The 22525-nt window shown below is 45.2% G+C and overlaps 1 protein-coding gene across 7 annotated transcripts in view; it reads left to right on the top strand.

Annotated features, from left to right (window-relative positions):
* Positions 1–22525, top strand: part of PKIG (cAMP-dependent protein kinase inhibitor gamma) — a 98028-nt gene that overhangs the window by 70465 nt on the left and 5038 nt on the right. The window lies entirely within an intron of this gene.

Here is a 22525-nt window from a genome sequence, read left to right as displayed (position 1 = left end):
GCAGTATCGCCACCTTGGGTCAGTGTTCATAGTTTATGATATCTAAATGTTTCTGGAATAAGTTAATATTTTTAAACTCAGTGTAACATAATAGTCAACTTTTTACCTAAAGCAGCAGTATTTATCAACAAATCTGGTGAATTTCTTTGAATCATCAAGTTGGAAGTACCAGGTCCACAGACATCTTCTCACCCACTAGGCATCCATCAGCATCCATGGATGTAATTGTTAAGGTATCAGAATTGAAGGGTATTCTAGATTGGCCCATACCCACGCGGACCTTCTCCATAGCTGGAATTTTCACGAGGAGGCTAGAGAGCCTCGGTATGAGCTCTTCGCTCTGAAGAGCTTGCTGAATCCACTGTGCATCTGTCCATAAACTAAGGATGGTGTGGGGACTGAAAGCTGCATGAGGAGAGAGAGGTCTTATTATTTTCTCTCTCTTCAGCACCACAGGGGCGCAGTGCAGCTGTGTCTACTGCAGCTCACTTTAGGCTCCTGCCTCAGCCAGGAAAAGCTTTTCTCATTTTGACATTTATTTAGCAGATATTTATGGAGCATCTTCTGTAAATTGGACATTAGATAACAAAGCACAAGTGGCACAGTCCTTGCCCTCAGGAAGCTTATGGGTCTGGCTGACGGTAGAGTTGTAGCAGTAGTCTGCGGTAGGTCCAGAGGGCTAGTGGGCAGAGGGTGCTGAGGTTTGAAAGGTGTGCAGGAGATGACTTGGAGCAGGCACAGGGAGAGGCTGTGGGCTTGCGGAGCAGCATGGCGAAGGCCTGGGGGCTCAGGGTCGTGGTACTCCATGGAATTCCATGGGCTGCGCACAGTGCAGAGGGGATGCCCTGGCTGGAGTTGAGTCTGGAAGTGGCCATCAACGAATCTGAACTTTATCCTGATGGTTCTGAATGGAAAGTCACTGGAGGCTTTTAAGCAGGAGAGAGGTGTGAGTCAGGCTTAGCTCCAGTTTGGGTAAAGGACTGAGGGAGTTCCAACTCTGCCCGGTGCATTCTCATCACCTCTCTTAGCGCCTGTGTTCCTCATTCCCTTGGACCTTCAAGAAGGCAGGGACAGAGCCCCAAGTCTAAGATAATTTCCTTGGAGAGAAAAGAGGAAGTGGTGGTGGGTGGGTGGGTGGGTCAGGGCACTTAGTGTAAAGCAGAGCGTACAGGTGGCCTTGGACAAGTCACTTCACACCTGTGAGCTTCAGCTTCTTTATTAAATGAAGATAGTGAGTATTACTCTTCTTTTCTCTCATCTCACCTGAATATTTTACGTGCCTAGCTAGGGCTTCCGGAGAAATCTCTCTGGTTTGCTTGTTATGTAAGGATTTGTTGAAATCCTCAAGAGCATATTAAGTGCATCCTGTTGCTGCAGCTTATCTCCTGGGATAAGAGTCGTGAAGACACCTTAGCCTTGGGATCAGTCTCACAGCTCTCTCTCCCTGCGGCACATAAAGATCAGTGTACAGAGGAGAGGGAGCAAACACTGAGTGAAGGCCAGGTGTGTTCTTGGCCACACCCACAGACAAAAAAGTGCTTGGGCAAAGTTTCTAGAACTATTATTTAAGCCATGTGCCAGACATGATAAGCACTTACCTGCTTCTTAGTCTCATTTAGTTTGATTTTATGAAGTACATATATATTATCTCCATTGTATAGATGAGGAAACTGAAACTCAAAGAGGTGGAACTATTTGCTGGTAGTGACACAGGAAGAAGGAGAAGAGCTGGAGTCTAGAGGCCATGCTCTCTGACTTCTGTGCACAGTGCTTGACATTCCATTGGTGCTCTTTCAGACCTTTCAGACAATGCAAAGGACACAGAGGAATCAAGGGATTCTCTTACAAACCTTGAAAATCCTATACAGAGCCCCCAGACAAACAAAACATGGTCTGAATCCTGGGGTCAGCGTGCCCACTTAGCACTTCCCTTCAATCAGTCGTTTTCCCCAAGTGCGTTAAACAGGGCTGCTGCCTTCCCACCATATGGGCAAACTGCTTGGCAGCAAGGAATGTGCCTGCTTATCTCCCAGGCTACTCTCCTTTGCACCTCAGCAAGGAAGGCAGGCCATGCATCCCGGGAAGCATAGTTATTCCTTCTACCAGAAGGCCACCCCCTCATGTGGTTTGCCATGGACACTGAAGTCACTCCCTATCTCCCGGCCATGAGGAAAACTCCTTTAGAGGAGCCAGTGAAGCCAGTGGAGAGAGTAAAAGTGAGAATCCTGCCTGGCTGAACAAGATCTCTAATGCCCAGTTTTGGAAAGAATTGAGGCTGTCTGTGTCCACACCAAACCATTTAGAGAATCTGCCCAGTAGAATCAATATTGTCAAAATGTCCATACTACCCAAAGCGATCTATAGGATTAATTCAATTCGTATCAAAATTCCAATGGCATTGCTTATAGAAGTAGAACAAATAATCTTAAAATGGAACCACGAAAGACCTCAAATAACTAAGACAGTCTTGAGCAAGAAAAACTAAGTTGGAGGCATCACACAACCTGATTTCAAATAATATTGTAAGCTGGATGTGGTGGCTCACACCTGTAATCCCAGCTCTTTGGAAGGCTGAGGCAGGAGGATTGCTTAAGCTCGGGAGTTCGAGAGCAACCTGGGCAACATGGTGAAACCCTGTTTCTATTAAAAAAAAAAATCCAAAAATTAGCTGGGCATGGTGGTGTACACCTGTAGTCCCAGCTACTCAGAAGGCCAAGGTGGGAGGATCACCTGAGCCCAAGCATCTCATCAAGGCTGCAGTGAGCCATGATCATGCCACTGTACTCCAGCCTTGCTGACAGAGTGAGATCATGTCTCAAAAAAAAAAAAAAATTATAATGCTATAGTAATCAACACACACACACACACACACACACACACACACACACACACACACACGGGGTGGGGGGGGGAGAGGGAGGAATATTATTCAGCCTTAAAAAAGAAAATCCTGGGTCGGGCACGGTGGCTCAAGCCTGTAATCCCAGCACTTTGGGAGGCCGAGGCGGGTGGATCATGAGGTCAAGAGATCGAGACCATCCTGGTCAACACGGTGAAACCCCGTCTCTACTAAAAATACAAAGTATCAGCTGGGCATGGTGGCGCGTGCCTGTAATCTCAGCTACTCAGGATGCTGAGGCAGGAGAATTGCCTGAACCCAGGAGGCGGAGGTTGCGGTGAGCCGAGATCGCCCCATTGCACTCCAGCCTGGGTAACGAGCGAAACTCCCCCCCAAAAAAAAAAAAAAAAAAAGAAAATCCTGACATTTGCAAGAACATGGTAGAACCTGTAGGACATTATGCTAAGTTAAAAAAGGCAGACACAGAAGGACAAATAATACTACAGGATCTCAGTTATATGTGGAATCTAAAAGAGTTGAACTCAGAGAGAGTAGAAGGGTTGTTGGGGAAATGGAGGGTACAAACTTGCAGGTCTAAGATGAAGACATTTTGGAGACCTAATGTACAGCATCGTGATGATGGTTAACAATATGGTATTGTATACTCGAAATTTGCTAAGAGAGTAGATCTTAAGTATTTTCACTACAAAAAGTAACTGTGTAAGGTGGTGGATATGTTAATTAGCTCGATTGTGGTAGTCATGTCACAGTGTGAATATATAAAATTTTTATTTGTCATTTATAACTTAATAAAACTGAAAAAAAAAATTAAAGAATCTGCCTAGGTCACAGGAAGCCATCAGTCATACCCTAAGCTGTGTGTAAGCCCAAAGAATATGGTTTATAGCATATGGATGAGTGCCCTTGTGCCAATGCTGGGCTAAACCTTTACATCCAGTGTCTAATTAGGTAGCTTCTGTTATTATCCATGTTTTACCAAGGAGGAAACTGAGGCTTTTTGAGACTAGATTACATCATTTGGCCAATGTACCAGAGCTAGAAAGTTGCATAACCAAGATTTCACTTGAGCTTTTTTTAGCTCCACATCTTCTATTTTTCAGCTACACCAAAACGACTTCTTGAATTTAGCTTTGCTTTTCTGATAATAGTAACCACCACCTTTTATTGAGCGTCTCATCATGTGAGCCATGCATTATACATCCATCCCTTCTAATCCCAGTAGAACCTTGCAAGGAAAGTATCATTGTCCCTGTTTCACATATGAAGAACCTGAGGCTCAGAGAGGTCAGGAATTTTGCCTAACAAGTTTCTTCTGAGACTAGAGTGAGCTCTCAACTATCATCCTGTGTTTCCTTCATTCCTTACTTTTTCAAGTTCTTAGGAGGAAAGGACTCAAAAAAAATTATGCATGAATTTCCTTTAATTTCACAACAACCCTAAGGATTGGGGGTTGGTATCTCTGTTTTACAAAAGAAGAAACTGAGGCTCAGAGATGTTAAGTGATTTGTTCAGCATTACACAGCTGGCAATTGGTGGAGCCCCAATCCGTACAGGCTCTCATCGATAGCTCACTTGCCTCCCCCATTCCCACCCCTATCACCACCTTTCAGCTCTGTCTCCTTGCAATTGGAGCAGAAAATCCAGCCTTTATTTCTCCAGGTCCTAGTAGTCTTGGGAGTCTGGGGGATTTCCGGCTCCTTTGAATTCCTTCTTTTGGCCTACTCTGCCTCTAGCACCTCTCCTAAGAGTCCTTTTCACTGTTGTCATAGCAAGGGTCTCATCCGGAGGAAAGCTCCCTTGAGGTTGGAACTGTTTGGCTGCTTATCAGCAAGGCTTCAGGGCCTTGCCATAGCAGCTTTCTAAGCCAGCCATCTTGTGACCTGTTCTGACTCAGGGCCCCTGGGAATCCCCTGGTTGCAGATGTTTGCAGTGACTAGGATGCTGCATTGAGCTCCCAGGACTAGTTTTCTGGCCAAGGCCATTTTAGGAAGGCTTCTGTTCCAGCTTGGAGAGTCGAGATCCAGAGCCTCCAAACCTTAAGAATGCAGGGTCATGTGAAGTCTAGAGCTGGGGTTTTTAGCCAGGGGCTTATGGGTAGGTGTTAGGGATTTAAGAGCCCCCTGTAATCATAGGTATGGTTACACACACAGAGAGAGTATATACTTTGCTGGGCAGAGTATCCGTAGCTTTCCTCAAACTCTCAAATGTGTCTGTGACTCTTAAAGTTTAAGAGCACTGGTCTAGGGAGAACCCAGCGTGTTGTGGGCCAGTGTGCTCCCTTGGGCACCAGCCTCTCAGATTCCAGAATCATGGGAGACCACACCAGGCCTCTGTTGTTCTGCTTAGGTGTGAACTGTGATACGGTACCAAATATTGCTGAAGTTCACAATTATAACTATAAACGTACAGCTGTCCTTTGGGATGCTCCAAGTACTTGTTATTCCATAAAAGCACAACTGTCCTGTGTGGTGCCCCCAGTGCAATCACAAAAATGCACGCCCAGCACCCCAAACATGTCAACATGTTTGAACATAGTGTATTCACCCCACAAGTGGTAGCCATTTTTTAATTTTATTAAATTTTAAATAAATTAATTTTAAATACATTTTTGTTTTGTTTTACTGTTACCATTGTTATTATTTATTTAGTCAGGAGCCAGGACCCAGATGGTTATTTAGTCACTGAGTGATTAAAACCTATATGTCAGGAGCTGTGCTATATTTAGAAGATATGGTGACAAACAAGAAAGGCAGGGTACCTGCCCTCTTGGAATCGGTTGGAATGGCAGATAATGGTCCATTATCTGCCATTCCAACTGATTCATCAACTGATGCTGAATCATATCAGCATCGTGCCTGGATCACAGGACATTTCCATATGTATTTGTTGAATGACTATGGAATGAATTTTGAATGCAGTCATTATTAGAAAGAAGTCAAGGTGCTGCAGGTGGCAGACAAGGAAACTTCATCACTTCTGGTGGGTCAGGGAAGGCGAAGAGGCGCTCAGGCTAAGGGGTCTATGCCCCAGGCCACTAGGAGTTCCACAGGACTGTTCACCAGGGGCTGGCATTCCCATGAAGACCCAGTATCTGGAGGTGGGGGTGGAGGGCTGGAATACTGAAAACCAAGGGTTTAGGAACCTTGTGTAAATGATGTTCATGTGGTTCAAAGGTACGATGACACTTACACTCTGCTCAAGTGGTGATGGGCCCTGGCTTGCACACATGTTGCTCTTCCAGGTTACAAGGGAGGTTGTTGTTCAACCAGTATTTATTTGTGTGGCACGTTCTGGGTTGTGAACCCTACTTCTGTCAGGAGGCAGGAAGGATGGGAGGACACCCCATCTGAAGCTGAAGATAGCAGGGCTCCAGCCATCACTGGCAGTGGCTGTGGACACACAGTGCAGTGTCTGAGCAGTGAGTGAAAGGACTCCCTCACTGCCTGAGGGCTTCACTCACCTATACTACAATATTCAGTGAGAAGCCTCTGAATATTGGCATGGAAGGGAAGCATTAGCATATTAAGGGTAAAATCAAAGTCAGAGCAAAATTCAAAGTCTGCTCTTGCCCCTGAAGACCCTGAAAGGCCCCAGTGACTGTCAGCCCATTCACCTCCTCTCCCCCTCACCGCTCCCCAGCCTCACGGCCTCTTATTGGTCTTTCTGGGCACCAGGCTCCCCTTGCCTCCTGGCATGCTGTGCCCTCTGCCTGGCATATTTAGATGGATATGCAGAAGTGGTTTCTAACCTCCTCTCTCTCATCATGTGTTGTGGGCTATGATACCCAACCATTAGTAACAGCAGCTGATGAGGACAGTGAACATTAGCTAGAGAGCACACCCCTGGTCCCCCCACCAGGCATTCTTAGAAGAATAATAATCCCCCACCTGGTCCCCCTATGTGGCATTATTAGAATAATAATAATCTTCCACCAGGTCCCCCCCCAGCATTATTAGAATAATATTAATAATAATCCCCCACCCGGTTGGTCACCGTACCCAGCCTTACTAGAATAATAATAATTCCCTACCAGTTCCCCCCACCCGGCATTATTAGAATAATTATAACCCCCCACCAGATCCCCCCACCTGGCCTTATTAGCATTACTATTAGAAACTGGCCTCTAGCGATTCTGGTAATTGTGATATGTGCCCTTCTACTACCACTGGTTAAGAATTAGGGGTTTACGAATTGAGCTCCCTAACTAGACCATGGACTTCCCTCATATGCTCTCTTACTGTTTTTGTATCTGTGGCATCTAGTCCCAAACCTGGTATACACTGAGGGATCAAATTTTTCTGAGGGAGTGCATGAGTATTGTAGAGATAATATCTTGCTTCTTTTCATTTTCCACAGTGTATTTTGAGAATGCATTTTATAGAATTCTAGAGGAACTAGATTGACACAAACTCCGTTCAACCCATGAAAGTCTGTGCTTCCCCAGTGGTCTCTGGAAAGCAGCGGAACAGTTCAGCTGGATCACTGCTTGGTGCCGGGCATGCTGGGTCCTCCCCGGGCCTCCTGCTCTGGATGTATGATCCAAACTTGCCGAGGCTCAGCTACACAGCAAGTTCCCAGAGAGTGGCAGTCTCTGTCCTACTGTGAAGGGAGCAGCAGTCTTCTAGGAACTTCCTTGCTTTCCTGCCCTTCCTTCAGAGCTAGAAAGCTCTTACTTCCCTTACCTCAGAGCTAGAAGTAACATTAGAGATTGCTTTGGTTACCCACTCCTGCGTAATCCATCACCCCTGTTACTCAGTGGTTTAAAACAACAGCAGTTGTTTATTATATCTCGTGGTTTCTGTGGGTCAGGAATTGGGAATAGCTTGGCTTGGCAGTTCTGGCTTGGATCTTTTATGCAGTTGCAGTTAGACAGTGGCTGGAACTGGAGTAGTTTGGGGCCAGCACCACTGGAGGCTGGCAGGCTGCTGCTCTTTCTGGCCATCTCAGGACTGTCCCCTGTGGTCACTTCATAGGGCCTGTTTGCACTTCCTCATGGCATGGTCACCTCAGAGTTCCCATATGCAACTCAAAGCTCTAGAGGCAGGTGTCCCCAGAGAGAGCCAGGTGAAAGCTGTATAACCCTTTATAGCCTCATTTTGGAGGTCACACAACATCATTTCTGTTACATCCTATTTGTTAGAGGTCATTTGGGGAAATTGAAATGAAACTCCACTTCCTGAGAGGAGGAATGTCAGGTAATTTGCATACATGTTTCAGAACCACCACAGAGATACCCAGTTTACCCCTTCATTCCACACTTGAGACTCCTGAGGTTTGAGGGGGAAGAGCCTTGTCCAGAGGCACCCAGCCTGGCATGGGCAGACCTGGAGTGTGGCCCAGCTCCTGGGCCTTTGGCAGGCCTGCTAGGAAGTGATCTCACTTTCCCTTCCTGCCCCTCCCCTCACAGTAGGATGGAGACTGCCAATCTCTGGAAACCTTGCTGTGTAACTAGGCCTCAGCAAGTTTGATAACACAGACACAGCAGGAGGCCTGGGGAGGACCCAGCATGCCCGGCACCAAGCAGTGATACAGCTGGACTGTTCTGCTGCTTTCCAAAGACCTCCGTGGAAGCACAGACTTTCATGGGTTAAAGATAGTTGGTGTCACAGTTCCAGTCCGTAGCCCTGGCCCTATGTGAAGTAGTAACACCGCCCTGCCAGTAGGCTATAACTGCTGAGGAGGTAAAAGTTTAAAACATTCATACCCCAAAATTATTATTTTTACTATTGCTATGAAGTTAGATACCAAAGAGTAGAATGTGGTGGTAGAATTAAGAGAATCAGCCCAACATCACTGAAAAGATTCTGAAGGTTTGTATTTCCAGCTGAATATTCATAACAGAAGTTTGCTTAAGCATGGGTGAAATGCATCTGGGTGTATGTTGTAGACAGCCTTGTAGAATGTTTTCCGGGACTTACTTGCTTTCTTGTCTTTCCTTCAGAAATGCCTTACTGTGAAGCTGGGGGCAAGGGAAAAAGGTGGTCAGAAAAGGGAATGGGTACTTTTCAGTAAACCCATCCTACATGCCAGGCATGATACTAATCCATTCCCCTGCTTTATAACCCAGTAGCACAAGCTCCATCCTGCCCCACACGCCTTGGGTTTGTGGCCTTGGGCAAGCCCCTTAACCTCTCTGACTTTCAGCTGCCTCTTGGGCTATGGGATAATGATACCTTTTGTGTCATAGAGTTGCTATAAAATTAAATGAGATAATGCTTGTAAGATGCTTAGCACAGTCTGGCATGCAGTAAGAAAGAACGGTTGGCTCCAGTTAATCCCCACAGCCACCTTTTTAGACAGGTGTGAGCCCTCCCATTTTATAGAAGGGGCACCTGCAGTCAGGTGAGGTGCCCAGCACCATGTGCTGCTGAACGGACAGCAGCTGAGACTCTGAAGTTCTTGTGGCGTCCACTCCATCACATTAGCCTCCGGCCAGCTCTGCCGGGGCTTTCCTGACACATAGTAGTTGGGGGCGGAGGAACTCAGGAGGCTGTGTGCCCTACAGGAGCCCCATGTCAGGTCCTAGAGCAGGAATGTTTGAAAAACCAAGGCCAGGAATTCGCTTATCCACTTCAGAGGCTCTATAGAGAGCAGGTGACAGAGAATGTTGTACACAGAGGAAATAGTCTAGTAAAGGCTTTGAGGTCAGGAATTAAATGAAGTTTGAGGATTTAAAGAGAGGCCCAGTGTGACCAGAGCAAAATGGACCAAGAAGGGAGCAGAAATGGGACAAAGGCTCATTTGCAGAGGCAGGCAGAGCCAGATCCATGCAGGACTTCAGGGCCTGGCTTCAGGAATGTGGACTTCACTAGATGTGAAACAGAAAAGCATCAAAGGTTGAACCAAGCAGGGAAATTCCAATGACCCAATTTCATTTTGAGAACATTACCCTGGCTGCCATATAGAAAACAGACCTTGGGCTAGGGGTGAGAGGGACATAGGACTCTGGTCAGGGGCTCTGCTGAGGGTCCCAGGGAGACATCCTGGACCCTGAATGGTACAGGTGGAGGAGAGAGGTCAGCAGAGTCAAGCTCTGTTTTGCAGGTAGAAACAAAAGGACCAGGCTGGGCACTGTTGCTCATGCCTATAATCCCAGCTCTTTGGGAGGCCAAGGTGGGAGGATTGCTAAAGGCCAGGAATTTAAGACTAGCCTGAGCAGCATAGTGAGACCCTATCTCTTAAAAAAAAAAAAAAATTTTTTAAGGAAAAAAATAAATGACAGGACTTGGTGAAAATTTGTCCATGGGTGGTGAAGGAGAAAGGAGGTCAAGGATAGTCCCAGGTTTCCAGCTGGGCAGATGGCAGTGCCCTTGCTGAGCTGGGAAGGCCAGGGCAAGCAGGCTGGTGGCTTGACATCTGAAGCTTGCAGTTCTGGTGGTATAGCCAAATGACATGCTCAATAGGCTGAGTCACAAATCTAGAGCTCTTAAGAGAGGGTTGGGGCTCTTTGGGGGTCACCAGCATAGAATATTTCAGGGAACAGATAAGAGCCCTTAGGGAGCAAACAGAAGAGATTAGCATCCTAAGATAAAAGTCCAAGCAGGAGGGGGTGGCTGTGCAGAGTGGTAGGAGAAAGGCCCAGAGGGTGTGGTGTCTGGAAGTCCCATGAGGGGAGTGGTCTTAGAAGAAATGAGTTGGAAGAGGAGGACAGAAAGGTGTCCCTGGGGAAAGGCAGCGTGGAAGTCGCTTAGGACCTTGTCTGACTCCAGCACCCTGCCCTTCCCTCCCTACCACTGCACCCAGGCCTGCTTGGGTCTAGGCCTTGTAGATGCAGAGGCCAGGGCCTTGCCTCTCTGCCTCCAAACAAAGCCTCACCCAGGGTCACTCTTTGAATGGCAGCAGGCACTTACCCAGGCAGGCAACAGGCTCCTCTCTGGTGACCCTGTGTTGGTTATGTCCCTAAGGCACTGGGTAGGGCTTTGCAGCCAGCCCCGGGCAGGTGACACGTGGCTAGCACCAGCAGTCCTGTCCTTTCCCAGCTTCTTGGAATGTTCTCAATTTGTGGCCCTGAGTTTTCTTTTGGCCTCAGTCCCTCTCTTTTCTGGCTTTCCATCACAGAGAGAAGCCGCTACCCTTGGAATTTGACGAATGCCAGTTCAGTAGGCCCTGACATTTGTTTCCATGGCCCTTTCTTCCCTCAGAGAAGCCTTAGAAAGTATTTTGCCCACCCCTGATAAAACTTCTCCTGTGAGACCAAGTCCCACTTCTGTGCTTCATGTTTTCTGCAAAATCTGTTTGCTTTTTGTATGGTCTCTGCAAATACTGAATTTTTAAAAAAGAAAAAAAAAAACAGGAAATGACCTTTCTAGTATATTTGGAAAACAATTTGGAGCTTGTGATGGAATCTGCCTGAGCAATGAGGACTAATAGCTGCAGACTTGGAACAGACCATGTAGCTCTTGGCAGAGCCTGGGGCCTCTTCCAATTTACAAAGCTAGGGGGAGTATTAAAAACCCAGGGGAGAAGTGGCTTCCTGTGGGGAAATGCCCTGAGCAAGCACCTGCAGGCATCATAATCTCTGACCCCAGGGCCCCAAAAGGTCTGGGGACAGAGTATAAGGGCTTCACCCTTTGTCCTGGGCATTCAAGGTCAATCAAATGTCTGGCAGTCATTCAGATCCCACAAGACACCAAAACCTCCTGAGGATGAGGAAAAGAAAGAGCTTCGTTCTTTAGCACCCCATAGGGCTCAGGCTGAGCTAGGAGATTCTAGATTGTTTTTAGACTCAGATTGCCTGTTGGCTCTCTGGGTCACTCTCTATCCAACTTTTCTGTAGATTTCAGCAAAAACCACCTCCTCAAAGAGGCCTTTCCTGTTCATATAGCCATTAACTCAATGATCCACATGCAGAGAACCTTCTCCTCTTCTCCCATAGCACATATCATAATCTGTGATGATAGATTCATTTACTTGTTCAGTGCCTTTTTCTTTTTACACATGGTAACTATCTTTTTTAGTTTCCAGTGTATACCCTGTGCCTGGCACAATGCCTGGCATATAGAAGGTGCTCAGTACATTGAATGAACAAATGAAATATCAAGACTGGAAGGCTTGGAGGCTGGATGTGGTGGCTCATGCCTGTCATCCCAACACTTCGGGAGGCAGAGGCAGAGGCAGGTGGATCACTTGAGGTCAGGAGTTGAAGATTAGCCTGGCCAACATGGTGAAACCCATCTCTATTAAAACTACAAAAAAAAAAAAAAAATAGCTGGGTGTGGTGGCGCATGCCTGTAATCCCAGCTACTTGGGAGGCTGAGGCAGGAGAATCACTTCAACCAGGGAGGCGGAGGTTGCAGTGAGTGGAGATTGTGCCACTGCACTCCAGCCTGGGCGACATAGTGAGACACTGTCTCAAAAAAAAGGAAGAAAGTAAGAAAGACTGGAAGACTTGGAGATGATATTTCAAACTTCATTATTCAGATGGTGGGAAAGGAAGCTGAGAGAGAAAAGGGGACTCATCAGGGGTCACCCTGCTGCCTGGATGTTGAACCAGATCTTCAGCCACTGTTAAGATGCAGGGCCGCACATTCTTTCCTCTTTCTTCCCTGTAATCTAGAACATCTTCTATTATTCACTCATTCATCAACTATTCATTGAGCTTCAAGTATGTGCCGGGCCTTCTGGACGTAACAGTAAACACACCAGCCAGGGACACCACTTCTGTGGAATTTATATTCTTACCACTCAACACTGTAAAGCACCAAAGAAGGAAGTTTTAGTCTTCGGTAGCACCATTAAACAGAGTAAAAACAAAGGAGCTGAATGAAATGTCCAAAGGCAGGTTTTACTAACTCAGCCCACAAATGAACCATACGAATAATTTATTAATTGCATGCCGTTTACATTCCACATCACTCAGTATACTTTCTGCATCATCATCATATTGAATCTTCACAGCAGCCCCCTGAGTTGCAGGGTGTGACTGTTAGCCCTGCTTTGCTGAGGTGAGGGGAGTTGTGCACGGCCTCACAGCTGGTAAACAGCTGGTAAACAGCTGGGCTGGACGAGCACCCTAGATGCCTTCTACCCTGCCACCCATTCCCCTCAGAGATTTGTAATGTCATTAGGGACTCCCAAGGGGGCAGTGTGATGTGGCTAAGAGAGCTCTGGACCAGGAGTTAGGACTGCTAGATCAAGAACCCTGGACGAGACCCTTTCCCTTTCTGAGCCTCAGTTTCTGCACCTGTTGATGAGAGGCTTGTCTAGATGAGCTCTGTGATGTCTTCCAGTTAGAGTCTACAACTTTTCATTAATTGAACAGCTGTTCGCCCTGTGACAGTCCTGAATGAATCAAAGCTGTCTCCCTGCTGGAGATAGGTCATGGGCTATTGAAAGTAAAGACTCAGAACTCAAGAGAGAAAAGATTGTAGACCCATGTGTTCGGGCATATTAGGAATCATTTATTGAGAACATCCTTCCATGTCAGTAGACTTAAATGGATCTGCCTGATTTTTTTTTTTTTTTTAATCATTGAAGGTTTCTGAGCTGGGTGTGAGGATGAGCCAGCTGATGTTTGGGAATGTCCCCCTTGAAGCAAAGGACAGAGAGCTTGAGGATGAATTGGGGGTGGGGAGGGGTGGGGGGCAAGACGAGGAATAAGTGAGAAGACTGGAGGCAGAAAAAACGATTGGGGAAGGTTGGAATAGACCGAATAGAGATGATGAAGCCTAACCGAGGCCATGATTATTGCATGGAGAAAATGGGAGGATGGACCTGAAGTACTGAAGAGAGAAAATAAATGAACCTGGGTAATTGAGCTTTAAGGTGCAGGATGCCTTTTTAAAGAGAGGAAGAAGTCAGGCATGTGTTAAGGGTAATAGGCTTTTGACTTGCATAATTGATTATGGAGGTGGCTGTTGACTAAGAGAATGAATGAGAGGGAGTCCTGGAGGAGGGAGAGCATAATTCTGTTCATATCCTCCGGGTGGGTTCAGCCAGATGTCTGCAGCTCCGCAGTGAGAGCATCGACATTGAAATGAATGGAAGATGATGTCATGAGAGAGGATGAGATGTGTAGAACAGTTAGAGGAAACAGTACAAGAGAGTAAAGGATGGAATTAAGGGGGTATACAAGTAGTCAAGGTGTTGAACTAGGAGAATGTAAAAGAGCATTCCAAGAAGTTGGAGGCAGTTGCTTTATTGCCTAAGCCTCAGTTTCCTCATTTTTAAAATGAGGATTAGAATAGTGCCGGTTCATTGTGTTTAGGGTTACATGAGAGAATACATGGAAGGCACTTAACTTTGCAAATCAGAAGTAGAACTCATGCAGTAATTCATCATTCATTCCGTAGTAAGAGTCAAGCACCAGCACATGCCGGGCATTGGGTCAGCCCTTTGGAGCACCCGGAGGAACAAAAGGGAAGTCCGAGTGCCTGACCTTGTAGGAGAGGAATTGTGAAAGAAAAAAGACTCAGTATCATAAAAATGTGATTTCCATCTATATTCAGGTACCAGATATTACTATATACATTTAGTGCAGTCCTGATAAATACAAGAGAATTTGGGGGACAAGTTAAATGACATTTTTTTTCTTTTAACCCAAAAGTTCTTCTAGAGACAAATGACTATTAAACTTATAAAAAAACAGACTAGCAAAAACAGCCAGAAAAAAAAAAAATCAAAGCCAAAAAAGATTTGAACCATGAGAAGGAAACCTACAGTTATTTTTTTTTAATTTAAAGCTAAAGTAATAGAAAACATGTTACTAGTACATGAGTAGATAGATCAGTTGAAGAGATTCAAAGATTCAGAAACAGACCCTCATGTATGTTAACAATGATAACTTTTCAAATCAGTAAGGAAATGATGGATTACTCCACAAATGATTTGAGATAGGTAGAAAAAAATGAAGGTGGCTCTGTAACTCATAGCTTATTACAAATAAATTTTAGATCAATCAAAGATTTAAATATGAAAAGTGAAGCCATAAAAGTACTAGAGGCCAGGCATGGTGGCTTACACCTGTAATCCCAGCATTTTGGGAAGCTCAGGCAGGAGTATCACTTGAGCCCAGGAGATGAAGACCAGCCTGGGCAACATAGTGAGACCCCATCTCTTAAAAAAAAATTATCTGGGCATGTTGGCATGCACCTGTAGTCCCAGCTAATCAGGAAGCTAAGGTAGGAGGATCCCTTGAACCCAGGAGTTCAAGGTTGCAGTGAGCTAAGCTGACACCACTGCACTCCAGCCTGGGTGACAGAACGAGACTGTCTCAAGAAACCAAGTACCAGAAATAAACAAGGGGGTTTCTTTACTAATCTTAGAGTGGGGAAGACATTTCTAATTATATTCCAAAGCCCAGAAACCATAAAATAAAATATAGATTAACTTTACTAATGAATATAAAAAATGTGTGTGGGGAGAAGTGTTAAAAATAAAGTACAAATGACAAGTAAAAAATACTGGTAAATACTAACTAGTCAAAAGACTCAATTGCCTTAATATATTAAGAGCTCCTACAAATCAGTAAGAAAAAGACCTAAAATCCATTAGAGATGGACAAAGGGATTTGAAGAAACAGTAAACAGAGAAAGAGATGCATATGGGAAGAGGCTCAGGTTTGCTCCTAGGTGCAGTAGGAACTAAAACAATCAGGCACTATTTTTAAAATCACCTTTTAGATTAGGAACAAAACAGCATCAAGATGAATCTGGTGAAGCAAAGTACTCATCTCATAAACCTTCTGGGAATTGCTATAGTTTGAATATGTTCCCTCCAAAATGCCAATGTGATAATGTTAAAAGGTAGGGTGTTTAAGAGGTGATTCGATCATGAGGGCGCCTTCCTTGTGAATGGGATTAGGTGCCTTTGTAAAAGAGCTGGAGGCCAGGCACCGTGGCTCATGCCTGTAAGCCCAGCACTTTTGGGAGGCCAAGGCAGCCGGATCACCTGAGGTCAGAAGTTTAAGACCAGCCTGTCCAACATCGTGAAACCTTGTCTCTCCTAAAAATACAAACATTAGCAAGCCTGTAATTCCTGCTACTTGGAAGGCTGAGGCAGAATTGCTTGAAGTTGGGAGGAGGAGGTTGCAGTGAGCCAAGGCCGTGCCCACTGCATTCAGCATGGGCGACAGAGTAAGACTCCATCTCATAAATAAATAAATAAAAGGGCTTGAGAGAGTGAGTTTGACCCTTTTTGCCTTTCTGCCATTTGCCCTATGAGGACACAGTGTTCAAGGTCCTGCCTTGGAAGCAGAGAGCAGGCCTCACCACAGGCTGGCACCTTGATCTTGGACTTTGCAGCCTCCAGAACTGTGTGAAATAAATTTCTGTTCTTTAGAAATTACTCAGACTCATTTTGTTGTAGCAGCACAAAACAGACTGAGAGACAGGAACTAACTTCTGTGGGAAGAATTTTGCAATACCTATTATAATAAAAAAGTCCTTTGAGGTGGCAATTACACATTTATGGAAACAACCCTCAGGCCCATCAATAGGGAAGTAATTAAATCAATCTACAATGGTGATCGTGTGGACAATAAAAGGAACAATTTAGTTATTACTTTGGGTTTGTTTTCAGTGTCTTGATGTAATCAGTGCTGTAATGGCTTCAGAGCGATCTACAGTTGTTTCCAAGGCATATGTACATATATATATATTTTTTGAAATAGAGTCTCACTTTGTCACCCAGGCTGGAGTGCAGTGGTGTAATCTCAGCTCACTGCAGCCTCTGCCTCCCAAGTTCAAGCAATTCTCCTGCCTCAGCCTCTTGAATAGCTGGGACTACAGGCGTGCACTACACCCAGGTAATTTTTGTATTTTTAGTAGAGATGGGGTTTCACCATATTGGCCAGGCTGGTCTCAACTCCTGACCTCAAGCAATCCACCTGCCTCGGCCTCCCAAAGCCAAGACATATTTTTAAATGAAAAAAAAGGCAAGATGGAAAACAAAATTTTATTTTAAATAAAGGAAAAAGGAAGGGAAGGAGAAAAAGAGGGAACACGTATATATTATAGATTTTGTCTGGAAGGACACCAGAATATGCTTGCTTTGGGGAGGGTGTCTGGATAGGATGGGAAGGAGACTACGCTCTTATCTCTGTCCATTTGTACCTTTTGAATTTTAGACCGCACACAACACATAATCTAATTTTAAGACAAAGTGAATGTGTTCACTATAAAAAAGAAAATATAACCGATATAAAAATCTTATAAAAATATTAATGTAGGTAATTATATCAGATTATTTTTCATTTAACTATATGTGAACATTTTCTCATGTCTTTAAAAAATGTTCACAAGTGTAATTTTAATGCCTGAATGGTATTTCATTTAGATATAAATAAGTTAAATATGTATATATTAATAATTCTCCATTGTCCATTTAGGACATTTAACATGTCCATTTAGAAACTCATTTTGGTGTCTTTAGTTTCCTGCTATTATAAGTAATACTGTGGGCCGGGTGCAGTGACTCCGGGCTGTAATCCCAAACTTTGGAAGTCCAAGCCAGGAGGATCACTTGGTTCACATAATGAGATTCCCATCTCTTTAAAAAAAAAAAAAAATTGGGCATGGTTTAGTCCCAGCTACCCAGGAGGCTGAGGCAACAGGATGGCTTGAGCCCAGGAGGTTGAGGCTACAGTGAGCCATGATTGTAGTTCTACACTCCAGCCTGGGTGACAGCGAGACCCTGTCTCAAAAAAAATAATAATACTGTGTGAACATCTTTGTACACTTTATCTTCATGGACATCTTGGATTTTTTTCTTAGAATAGATTATTGTAAACTGATTTAGTAGCTCAAAGGTATGAAAAAAGTTGAGGTTTCTGGATACACACTGTCAAGTCACTGCCCGAGGAGGTCCTGGCAGTTTACACATGAGAATGACCATTTTCTGACATGCTTTCCAACTCCCAGGATTCTTCATTTTCCCATTTACTGTTGACTTTATTATTATTTTTTTAAATTTTTATTTCTTTGAGTCATAGTTTTGTTCTTGTTGCCCAGGCTGGAAAGGCACAATCTTGGCTCACCGCAACCTCTGCCCCCCAGGTTGAAGCAATTCTCCTGCCTCAGCCTCCCAAGTAGCTGGGACTACAGGCACATGCCATCACGCCCAGCTAATTTTTAAAATATTTTTAGTAGAGACAGGGTTTTACCATGTTGGCCAGGATGGTCTCAATCTTCTGACCTTGTGATCCGCCCGCCTTGGCCTCCCAAAGTGCTAGGATTATAGGCGTGAGCCACTGCGTCCGGCCTGCTGTTGACTTTAAAGATGAGAGGGTGAGTGACGAATACAAATATGGCAGAAAAGTGAAATTATGTGTTTCTGCTTTGGATTGGAGAGCTCACCAGACCCATCTTCGTCTTCGGAATTGCTGTTCCCTGAGGGGATAGGGTAGCTGGAGGATGTTGGCCCAGTTAATGTTTTCTAGGATTGGGCTTTGAGTGTGGCACTTGCTGTCTCCATGTCCTGAGGGCCATGTCCTGCACTGGGCAGCTTGTAACATCAGACGGCAAGCGTGTGATCAAAGCCCCAGGAGACATTCCAGCTGGAAGCTAGCCTTTCGGTGGAGTCTGTAACTCCATCCCATGGTGTCAGTTCCTAGGACAAGAACACCTGCACAGCCCTCCACAGGGCATGAGGGCCTTTCTCACCACTCCCAAGAAGGAACCGCTTCTCCTCCCCACAGAGGGGGGGGGGGTTGGCAGCGGGGGAGAAGACAGATAGATACAAACTCCCTTTCCTTCAGAGACCTGAAAGTGAAATCCAGCGAGTGTGCAAGGAGCACCTGCTGTTCACCAGGTGTTGGGGGAGAATCAGGGAATGGCACAGCCGGAGTCTGTTGGCTCAGCTACCAGGATTAGGCTTCAGCTGGACATGGGAGAAATCCATACAAAATTCCTGTTCCTGTGGAGGTGACATTCTAACTGAGGAAAAGAGCTGAGGACTTGGAGGCTCCAGGAGCCGGCGTGGCCTGCTTGGGGTTTGTCCCTCCCCAGAGCAGTGGGTTTCAGGTTGGGCTGAGGCCCTTCTGAGCTGTGGCTCTAAACCAGCCTCACTCACCTCAGAGGACAGCTGTGGCCACTGAGTGCATGATGTGTGTGAAAACACGGGCACCTGGTCCATAGTACCTTTCCTTATTGCAGGAATAATTTCGGCATCATTTTTATCCTATTATTACTGTTATTATCATAAGCCATTTCTCTGTCCTGAATCACAGAGCAGTTTTCCCAGAGGGAGAGGACAGGAGTGAACCTCTGTGATCTGCAGAAGGAGCCACCTCTGGAACTTCTGAGAATTCTTTTAGTCAAGGAGGTGGCGGAGCGTGACTAGAGCAGTACTGAGGACCACTAGGAAGATAGGCAGGGCGCGCCATCTGCTGCAGCCCGGGGGAATTGCTGTGGACAGTGTCCTGGCCTAGCCTCTGTTTTACACAGGGGAAACGCAGGCCCGAAGAAAGGCAGGGTCTTGCCCAGGGTTTGGTGACAGAGCTTGGGTTTAAGGTCATGTGTCTCATTCTTTGCTCTTTCTACCATGGGACACCTCCCTGTCTCACGTATCTGATCTTTGAGTGCCCCTAATTCATTTTTTAGGTGTCTCTTCTGAGCTAGGTGTTGTGGGGGGATGTGGGCCCAGCTCTCCATACTGATTCTCTCTCTCTCTCTCACACATACACACACCCTCCATACTGATCCTCTGTCACACACACACACACACACACACACACACACACACACTCACTCACTCACTAGGTGTTGTGGGGGATATGGGCCCAACCCTCCATAATGATCTTCCTCTCCTCCCTCTCACACACACATGCCCCTCTACAGTACTTACTGGCTCAGCCCCACCCTACTTGCTTTCTGGGTACTTCCTGCCAATGTCAGCTACCTTATAAAAGCCTTGCATAATAATTTGGGTTTATAAAAACTTCAACCATTGAAAAAATATAGACTTAGAAAACAAAAGTTCCCCTTAATCACAAACAACGACAATTGACAAGGTTGATACATGTTTTTCAGATTTTTTTCATACGTCTGCTGTCTTTCCCCACAGGAACTGAGTTTTATTTTAGGTGTTGTTTTGCAACCTCCATTTTTCAATTGCCAGTTTATCTCAGACATTGTCTTATGTCAGTACAGGTCCGTCTGGCACATTTCTCACTTTATTATTATTTTTTTACTGACATGTCATTGTACGTATTTGCGGGGTACAACTTGATGTTTTGATACATATATGTTGTATAATAATCAAATTGAGACAGTTAGCCTATCCATTATCCCATGCATTTATAATTTCTTTGTGATGAGAATATTCAAAAGCCTCTCTAGTTAGTTTGTAATATAGAATGCTTTATCTTGCCCAGGCTGCAGTGGCACAATCTCAGCTCACTGCAAACTCCGCCTCCTGGGTTTGAGTGATTCTCCTGTCTCAGCCTCTAGAGTAACTGGGATTACAGATGTGTGCCACCACACCTAATTTTATATTTTGAGTAGAAGCAGAGTTTCGCCATGTTGGCCAGGCTGGTCTTGAACTCCTGACCTCAGGTGATCCACCCACTTTGATCTCCCAAAGTGCTGGGATTATAGGTGTGAGCCACTTCACCTGGCCTAGAATACCTTATTGTTAACCATCACCATACTGTGCAATAGAATAGGAACTTATTTCTCCTATCTAACTGTAACTATGTACCTGTTGACCAACTTTCCATCCTTTTCTCTCCTCTTCCCCCACTATTCTCTGATAACCACTGTTCTCTGCTTCTATAATACTGTTTTTTTCTTTTTTTAAGATTCCATTTATGAATAAAATCATGCATATTTGTCTTTCTGTGTCTGGCTTATTTCACTCAACATTGTGTCCTCCAAGTTTATTCATGGTGTCTCAAATGACAATTTCATTCTTTTTTGTGGCTAAATGGTATTCCTTTGTGTATGCGTACATTTTCTGTATCCAATCATGTTGGACATTTGGGTTGATTCCATGTCTTGGCTAGTATAAATAGTGCTCCAGTAAACATAGGCAGGCAGATGTCTTCTAGACATACCAATGTCATTTCTTTGGATATATACCTAGTAGTGGATTGTTGGATTATCTGGTAGTTCTGTTTTTAATTCTCTCAGAAACCCTCCATACTGCTTTCCATAGTGGCTGTATGGCACTTTTCTTTTTCTTTTGAGATGGAGTCTTGCTCTGTAGCCCAGGCTGGAGTGCAGTGGCGTGATCTCAGCTCACTGCAACCTCTGCCTCCCAGGTTCAAGTGATTCTCCTGCCTCAACGTCCCAAGTAGCTGGGATTACAGGCTCACACCACCATGCCGGGCTAATTTTTGTGTTTTTAGTAGAGACGGGGTTTCGCCATGTTGGCTAGGCTGATCTCGAACTCCTGACCTCAGGTGGTCCACCCACCTCGGCCCCCCAAAGTACTGGGATTACAGGTGTGGGCTACCACATCTGCCCAGCACGTTTCTTTTTTATGAATACTTCATAATTCACACAATGCCTAACCTCCTGGTGGACATTTGGGTGGTTTCCTATACATTGCTATTACTGACCATGTGCAGAAAACATCCTCACACTGTTAAAAACATTGGGCATTTGCCTGAGTGGGTCTAGAACTAGGATTTGCTGGGCCCACCCCACGGGACTGTGAACTCAAGTCAGGCCACTGCTTAGACCACCCCTCCCACTTCCTAATTCAGGTCTGCCAGGTAGCCAGAGTTCATGCAATGACTGCTACTTAATTGCCTTCAGAAAACCATAGGTACTCAATGAGAGAGATACTAGTATCCCCTTAGCAAATTAACCTTTTATTAATATAGTAGCGGTACTTCTTGTTGCCAAGAGTACAGATAGACAACCTGTGTGCTACTGGTGGGAATATAAAAATAGTACTGACTTTATAAGTCTTCCTGCCAATTTTTTGTCATAAATACCACTGTGCCATTTGGGAAAGCAACTTGGAAATGTGTCAAAAGTCTAAAAATTCCCTCACCCTTCCCTTTAGCTCGGCAATTCTAGGAATATACTCTCAGGAAATAGTTAGGGATAGGCACAGAGACTTACATAAAGGCCCCGTGCCGTATATGGCGGTAGAAAACTGGAAAGTATCTCCGTGTTCATTTCTGGAGGACTGATCCTAGAGTAAATCATGGCCCATCCAAGTATGCTGGCACAAAACCCATGTGGAGGGAGCCTTAGCGACATGTTCTAAAGCATCCCAGAGAGTAGGCTATAAAACGCAACATAAAGTATGGCCCCAAATCATTTCTGAATGTATGTGGCTCTTCTTTATATATGTGGCGCTCTTCTCTCTCTAGGCTGTGTTACCAACCACTAGAGCTGTTAACTACCATCTCTGTAGTAAGAACTACTAATTTCATATCTTTCCTCCCACTCCACCCCTCTTCTGAGCTCCAGCCTCCTCATTCCATGTACCTAAGGCTCTGCCTCTCCCCTTGGAGGGCTCACAGGCATATCAGCGCTACCATGGCCAAATAGGACTTTATGCCCCCAAATATTCCTCCTCTGTTCTTACTCATGTCAGCAAACCACACATCATCTGTCAACCTTTATTCACATCAATTACCCATCGTCCAACACTACGTCTTGCTGGTTTGATTTCCAAGTTACATCTAGAATCCTCACCACCACCTTCCACCACCCACCTTCTTGGCACCTGAACTTCTCTAGGAGCCTCCTAACTTGCCCCTTCCCAGCA

This window comes from Sapajus apella, unplaced genomic scaffold (genome assembly GCF_009761245.1).
Source record: "Sapajus apella isolate SASKATOON/1434 unplaced genomic scaffold, GSC_monkey_1.0 scaffold137, whole genome shotgun sequence".
In the NCBI taxonomy this organism is placed as follows: Eukaryota; Metazoa; Chordata; class Mammalia; order Primates; family Cebidae; genus Sapajus; species Sapajus apella.
Note: the sequence above shows the minus strand (reverse complement) of the source record. Positions and strands in the feature narration are given on the sequence as shown.